At 23.3% G+C, this 7,413-nt stretch overlaps 1 long non-coding RNA gene across 1 annotated transcript; it reads right to left on the bottom strand.

Annotated features, from left to right (window-relative positions):
- Window positions 1-1,601: 1,601 nt before the first annotated feature.
- LOC135925527 (uncharacterized) lies at window positions 1,602-4,030 on the bottom strand. The gene is made up of 3 exons (XR_010571662.1): window positions 3,904-4,030; window positions 3,800-3,860; window positions 1,602-1,638 (listed from the first exon to the last, which is right to left on the bottom strand). It is a non-coding gene; the product is annotated as an uncharacterized LOC135925527 (long non-coding RNA).
- Window positions 4,031-7,413: the final 3,383 nt, after the last annotated feature.

Below are 7,413 nucleotides of genomic sequence, written 5' to 3'. Positions count from 1 at the left end.
AATTATTATGGTCTGGGGTAAAAAAAATGATCAAATATTTAAACATTCTCGAACCTGTAATCTATAATCAGAGGATAGTCTGAGACCAGATGGATTGCCTAAAATCCATGGTGATCAGGCAAATCTAGGGACTTCAATTGTATCTCATCTAACTAAAATTCGAATCACTTCCTAACAAGGAAAATAAAAAAATATATAAAACTAAACTATTTTCCCTTTTAACATACAAACTTTTATGCTGAAAAATCAAGACATTTGAGAATTTTTCTTTCAGGGAAAAATGCAAATTGTTATATTTAAATATTACTATGGCATGGTTCCTTTTAGGGAATCCAATTAAAAAATATTTGTACATAATATTTTAACCATTTATAATAAAAATTTTATTTGTTTTTAAAGTAGATATTATTTTTTTTATGTTAAGTTACATATTTTACATAAATTAATATCCAAAGTTTGTCCTCATAGTTTAGTACAATTAGTTATTTTATTTGTCTAAAAATAGTTTTGTTCAATGCTAGATGGTAAATTGAAATATTGGATTGGTATAGTCATATTGTTTTATATTAGATTACCTATATAAATTTAACTCTAAACACTTGAAACTTCAGTTTCGAATTAGTTTTTTTTGTTAGTTATAACAATTTTGTAATTTTTCAGTCTCTGCATATCCCAATCCTAATTTAAAATATGATGCACAATTGGAATTAACGAGGAAGGCTTTTATCATAGCTTTTTAATTGGTATTATGGGGAAAAAATAATTTTCCTATCACCTTTCTCTTTATCATTGCTAGAATATACAAATTGCAGAAAGTAAAATAAGTTAACAAATAAATTAAAATTAACTATTGTTTTTGTATAAAGAAACAATATATTTACTAATTTAAAAAAAACTTATTGTACAATTGTTCAGCCTGTTATAATTTTTTTATGAAGAAAAAATATATAAATTTGCATAACTAAATTCATAAATTCCAGACTGGCCTATAAATATATTACACAAGTTGTCTACCAATTTAAAAAATTTTTTTGCCCAAGGCATTCAGGATAAACTTGTAGACTAGCAACTTAACTAAATCACATGCCTTAGGTTTAAATATAAATAACTAAGGTACACTGTTAAATCTTAGACTCTATACATATTTACCTAATTTAAATAAATCAAACCAATTTTATTGGAATCCAATGGATGACTTTTTGAATCCTATATATTATCCTTATCCAGCCCTACAATTTCAGCATCAATCAAAAGGCAAGAATAATATACATAGATAGATTTAAACCTATTATTATTTCCAAAAAAGATCATTTTATCACTAATCTATTTAGTGTGCTTATTTATATTAGAAAGATAGTTATATACTATTGATTCATTTAAGTAAGTTAACTTAAAAAGTTTCATAGTACAGTATTTTGTTTATATTACCTAAACAACACAACTATATACAATATTTAATTTATTAAGTTGTAGAGCAAATAGCATTTATTGCGGAGTATGATATAGCATATATGATTTGTAAAACATAGAATGAATTCATTTAAATTATTTATTAAAAAATATTATTCGATATGTTTAAAATATTTATTTGATAATTGACTGTGGTTGAGAGGATTGATCATAGAATTTCCAATGAATCTAAATATATAAGTATATGATTTTAATAAAATAATAATATAATATCAAATCAAAAATATACTTAATTAATATAGCGAATGTTTAAATAGAACATTATTAATAAATAAAGCTCAGAGTGCATTTCGCAAAAATTAATGGCAGAGGATATTTGCCTTGTTAGCACCAAAATAAAACTCGATTAATTTAAATCCAAGGAATTTTGACCATTTAAGAAGTAAAAATATTATCAAAGGTAAAATTAATAATCAAATTTAATAAACATTTTTATATTATGACACTAAGTCTTAATGCAAAATTCAATTCTATACATGAGTTAAACAATGCTATATTGATATATGAAAAAGAAAATTATTTTAACAGTTATCCATAAATCAGCCTTACTAAAGGAACCATATAGCAGTGAATTTATTGCTCAATATAAATATAGCTGAGTTTATTTTATATGTAAATGTGGACTGTAAAAAAAATCCCAGTCTAGAGGTATAAACCTCATCAAGTCTTCGCAAAGAATGTACCTTTATGTTATAGTCTTTCTTCAGCATGATATACTAAATGAGTATTAGTCACATTTGTAAATAGTAAATAATCATAAAAACCATGATATAGATTAGAAATATATATTTAATTTTTAACTAACATATGATTTATATATTCAAGAGAAGATATTTGAGATGCTCCCCTAATAAAGAAGGTTGTCTCATATTAAAAAACAAATTGTTGAGCAGGCTATCACTTTTAAAGCTAATAAGGTCAAGCTCTTTTAGTATTTTTTAAAAAGCATGTAGAAGACCATGGTATTTATATTCTGCTGATTAAGAATGATATGAAAATGTTGAAACCTTTTGAATTATATTTGCTTTCAAAAGACATAGTTTATTATTGCTGATATATTTTCATAAAAGGTTTTTAAGGTTGAATATTTTGTGACAACCATTTTAAATTTTTGGTTAATCGACTCAGTACAATTATTTGTTGAATTAAAAAAAAATGAGGAGCAGATGATCAGTAGCCAATAACCCACTCATTTTTGAATGGATGCCAATTGATATTATAATACTTAATAACATTGGGTAGATTTAATTGTGAATATAGGTTATTGATCATCAGATTTAGCATATACAAGGTTTTGTAAAATGCCTAAAACTACAACTTCCTAATTGATTATATTTCTTTTAAATGTTGTGATTTCTCTTTTAAACGTTCTCATGACTTGGAATATACATATGAATGTTGGCTCTTGGGAAACTTTCATAAAGAGCTTGCCTATCAGGAAAGTCTGTCTCATTTTGCTAAAATATTACACATATTTTTACACAAAAAATAAGTTTCCTCATTAACAAGCCATAAAGCCAATCTGAGATTGGCCTTGGCTATAAAGAGGCATACCTAGATTTTTTAATTGTAGGTTGCATCAATAAATATCACCTCAATATAAAATTTATGATAGGAGCATGCTAGCATCTTGAAAGTATATGCCCATTAATTCATTATCCTTTTCTAGTATTATCAACCACAGCTACATTTTCTTCCCTAAGTTGATTTACTACATCAAGTAATATATTATTTGATGGCTTGTTTAACTTTGCAGAAATATTATAAATGTCCTTCAAAGTCAACATTTGACCAAAATTAAATACATATTCTTGAATCTTGACCTTATCAGCTTTAAAAGTGATAGCCTGCTCAACAATTTGTTTTTTAATAAATGACAACCTTCTTTCTTTGGGGAGTATCTCAAATATTTACTTATCTTGAATATATAAATCATATGTTAGTTAAAAATTAAATATATATTTCTAACCTTTTTTATTATCTTTTACAAATGTGACTATATCTAAAGAATACTCATTTAATATACCATGCTGAAGAAAGACTGAGAACATAAAGGTACATTCTTTGCAAAGGCTTGATGAGGTTCTTATACCTCTAGACTGGGATTCCATATTTACATAAATAATCTCAGCTATATTTATATTGAGCAATAAATTCACTGCTATATGGTTCCTTTAGTAAATCTCAATTATGAATATGTTAAAATAATTTTCTTTTTCATATATCGATATAGCATTGTTTAACTCATGTATAGAATTGAATTTTGCATTAAGACTTAGTGTCATAATATAAAAATATATATTTAGTTAACCTTTGATAAAATTTTTACTTCTTAAATGGTCAAAATTGCTTGTATTAAAATAATCAATATGGAGATTTACTGTCAAAATCTAAAAATATATATTAAAGATTAAATTTTTTTATTATTTTTACCTTTGATAAAATTTTTACATCTTAAATGGTCAAAATTGCTTGGATTTAAATAAATCAATAAGGATTTTATTTTTACGCTAACAGGGCTAATGTCCTTTTCGAAAATTAACTTACAACAAAAAACGGATATCCTACTTTAATGAATGTTTAAAAATATTAGCCCATCATATGATATGACTTTTTAAATCCTGATCTAGAAACAATGAAGATCTACTTAACAAGACGAAATATTATTAAACTGATTTAAAGACATGGATGTAAAATAAAATAGATTTTATTAATATAGATATTTACATTGTGACTTTAGAAAAAAAGTGTAAGTTAATATAAGGAAAATAAAGAATTAAATTTGAATGTTATTATATAAAATAAGCAACGTAGAAATATAAATCCCATTATATTTTATAAATGGTTTCGTTCTAGTGTTATTAATATAAAATTGTTATTCTAATTTATTTTAATTATTATTAATTTAAATTCATTCAAATTATTATTTTATATAAAAATATTATTTTAACATCTACAACATTTTTCTCCCCTCTGACTCCGTGAAATTCAAACGTAAATTCAAGATCTATAAACAACAAATTGACCATACGAATAACTTGCAATAACAAATCAACGGCGAAATTAATTTTTGATAACAAATTCATAGAAATATTTTTTAGATGTTAAAAAAATAATATTATTTATTTTATGACGAAAAGGAGAAATTGAATAATAGAATAAATTGCTTGCGATTGTATTGAATAATTAAGGAAGAATGATGATTTTATTTTCGAAAGATAAATAAAACAAAAGGTAAAAATAATCATTATCATCTTGAAATATACACAAAATTAACATCAATTTAATATTCAATCAAAATCAATGTCTATAACGTTTGAAACATCAATTTAATATTAAATAATTATAATATAATATAACGTTTCTAGCCTTAATTATTCTACAATAAAAAATCCATTAATAAAATCATTACTTATATTTAACAAAAATAAATTATAATAACAAAAATATAGTAATAATATTGGAATATAGAACTACCTTTATATAATATATCGCGATTACTTATTTTATAATATATTCAAACATGACTTATTATTTTCCTTATATAATCTTTTACTTTTTATGTAGAATATCACAACGTAGATATTTATGTTAAGTAAATTTATTTCATTTTAGCTTGTTATATGTGTTTCCATCATGGTGAGGTGACAGCAAATCCACTTAATTGTAATAAAATAATAGGGTGAAAATAATATTACAAATAAAAAGACTATCACAATTTTAAAAATTTAAATATGTACTATAAAATTATTTTAAAAAATTGGAACAAGATGACAAGCTATATAAACAAAAGATTAAATTCTTGGACTGAGTGGAGGTAAAGTTAGAGAAAGTGTTATAGATTACAACTTTCGAAAACCGCAGACTACCTCAAGTCAAGAAGATAAAAGATGACTTCAAACTTTATGATAACCAAATATATTTTAGGATATATCACTTTTACTATAAAGACCACTATTTTAACAACTCTGTCTATTTTTTAGCATGATGAGGATATAAAAAGCTAATTGACAGAAGATTAATTTAGTTAAAGTATTATAATATATAACTTACTTTCCGATTAAGCCTATCTGTTCGACTTCATGTTTTCCTAATTACAAACGTTCGTACACGATTTTCAAGGAGGGGTAAGTTAAGGAAAATTTAGAGTAATTAATTTCCAATAGCAATTTCTCTAATGTTAGCCACCACTCAGTCCAAGAATTCAAGATCTTGATATTTTTTATTTATATAGCTTGTCATCTAGTTAAATAAAGTAGTTTTGCTGCCACTATCACATTCATAGAAACACATGGAAAAGTGAATTATTAATGTAAATATTCACATTGTGATATTCTATATAAAAGGTAAAAGTTTTTACAAAGAAAATAACAACTAAGGGTATTCGATGTTCGAGTTATTATATAAATAACTTTATAATTTATTATAATTATTATTATATTTTATTTAATTAATTTTATATTAAATATTCTAATTATTATTTTGATTATTATTGTATTTTTAAATATTCAAATTATTATTATGATTAATATAATAATTTATATTAATTATATATTTTTTTAAAATTAAAAATAAATTTTGCTAAATATTAATTGAAATATAAGTGTGAATAGACTGATATATGTATAAGTTTTATATGATGGAAAATTTAATTCAAATATTATAATAATTGAGCATCACATTTTTGCTATCTTTGTTTCTGTTTACAACCCTTTATATATGATATTTATATAATTTGTTAATATAAAATAATAAAACAATCATTTATAAACGTAAACAATTTTTCAGTTAATCGTTCGAAGTGTTTATAAAATACTAAAAGAATTAAGTTAATGGAGAATGTAAAATAAAAGAAATAATAATACTCAGTAAATGGAATATATTAACATTAATAATGGGAACAATTAGGATGTTTGAGTTAATATTAAAGCCAGGGAAGTTTCGGTTTAAGATACAATAAAATAGGTGGGTTAGGTTCGGGTTCGGGCGGCAGGAAAATATTTTAACCCGGTTTTGGTTCCGGGTTCAGCTCGGGCTTAAGAATTTTTGATTGATTAAAAAATCTATATTTAAATCATAATTAAAATATTTGACATAAATTTGGTATAAAATATAAATTTTTTATTTTATTTATAGGCAAAATATAGTTAAAAATACAAAGCTGTCATGTATCAATTTTAAAAATTCAATGACATATTTCTTTAAATTAACAATATCCAATATAATTTTTACTTTGACTTGTTCACTTTCATTTTCCTCTAATTAATAATCATTGAGAATAAGTGAAAAATTAAAAATAAATGACATAAACATAGGCGTAACCAGGGGGAGGGGGAAAGGGGAAATTCCCCCTTCCCATAAATTTATCACTTTTTGTGAACATCATTTTAAGCTAATAAAAAATATCCCCTTAGACCTCACCCCACTCCCTGACTCCCAAAAATGTATGCATATATTTAAAACAATAAATGGAAAAATGTAAAAGTTGATATTTTTTTAAACTAAAACTATTCATCATAATTTATAAAATTTTGGAAAAAAGCATTTATATATAAAAAAATGAACCAAAAATGTTTTAAAAAAAATGGAATATAAGCCAAAGATAAGTCTGAAGACAAAAGTGAAGTGTATTATAATTATAATAATAGATCTATAAAATTACTAAATAATATAATATATAAAATATAATTTTTTATAAATTGAGTAATTTTAAATTATTTATCCTAATAAAAGTAAAATATAATTATAAAACTATTGATATTAAATCATAAATTAAATAAAAAAATTAAAGTACAATACAATACAAACAGTGGAATATTATATGTCGTAGAATTACAGTATATCTAATTTTATAAATTATCATATGACAATCAAATAATTTTTACCAATATAGCGAATTTTATATTTTACAATATTGATAAGGACATCAGAAAGGATGAATAA

The sequence above is a fragment of the Gordionus sp. m RMFG-2023 genome, chromosome 2 (assembly GCF_954871325.1).
Source record: "Gordionus sp. m RMFG-2023 chromosome 2, tfGorSpeb1-WG-v2, whole genome shotgun sequence".
Taxonomy (NCBI): domain Eukaryota; kingdom Metazoa; phylum Nematomorpha; class Gordioida; order Chordodea; family Parachordodidae; genus Gordionus; species Gordionus sp. m RMFG-2023.
Note: the sequence above shows the minus strand (reverse complement) of the source record. Positions and strands in the feature narration are given on the sequence as shown.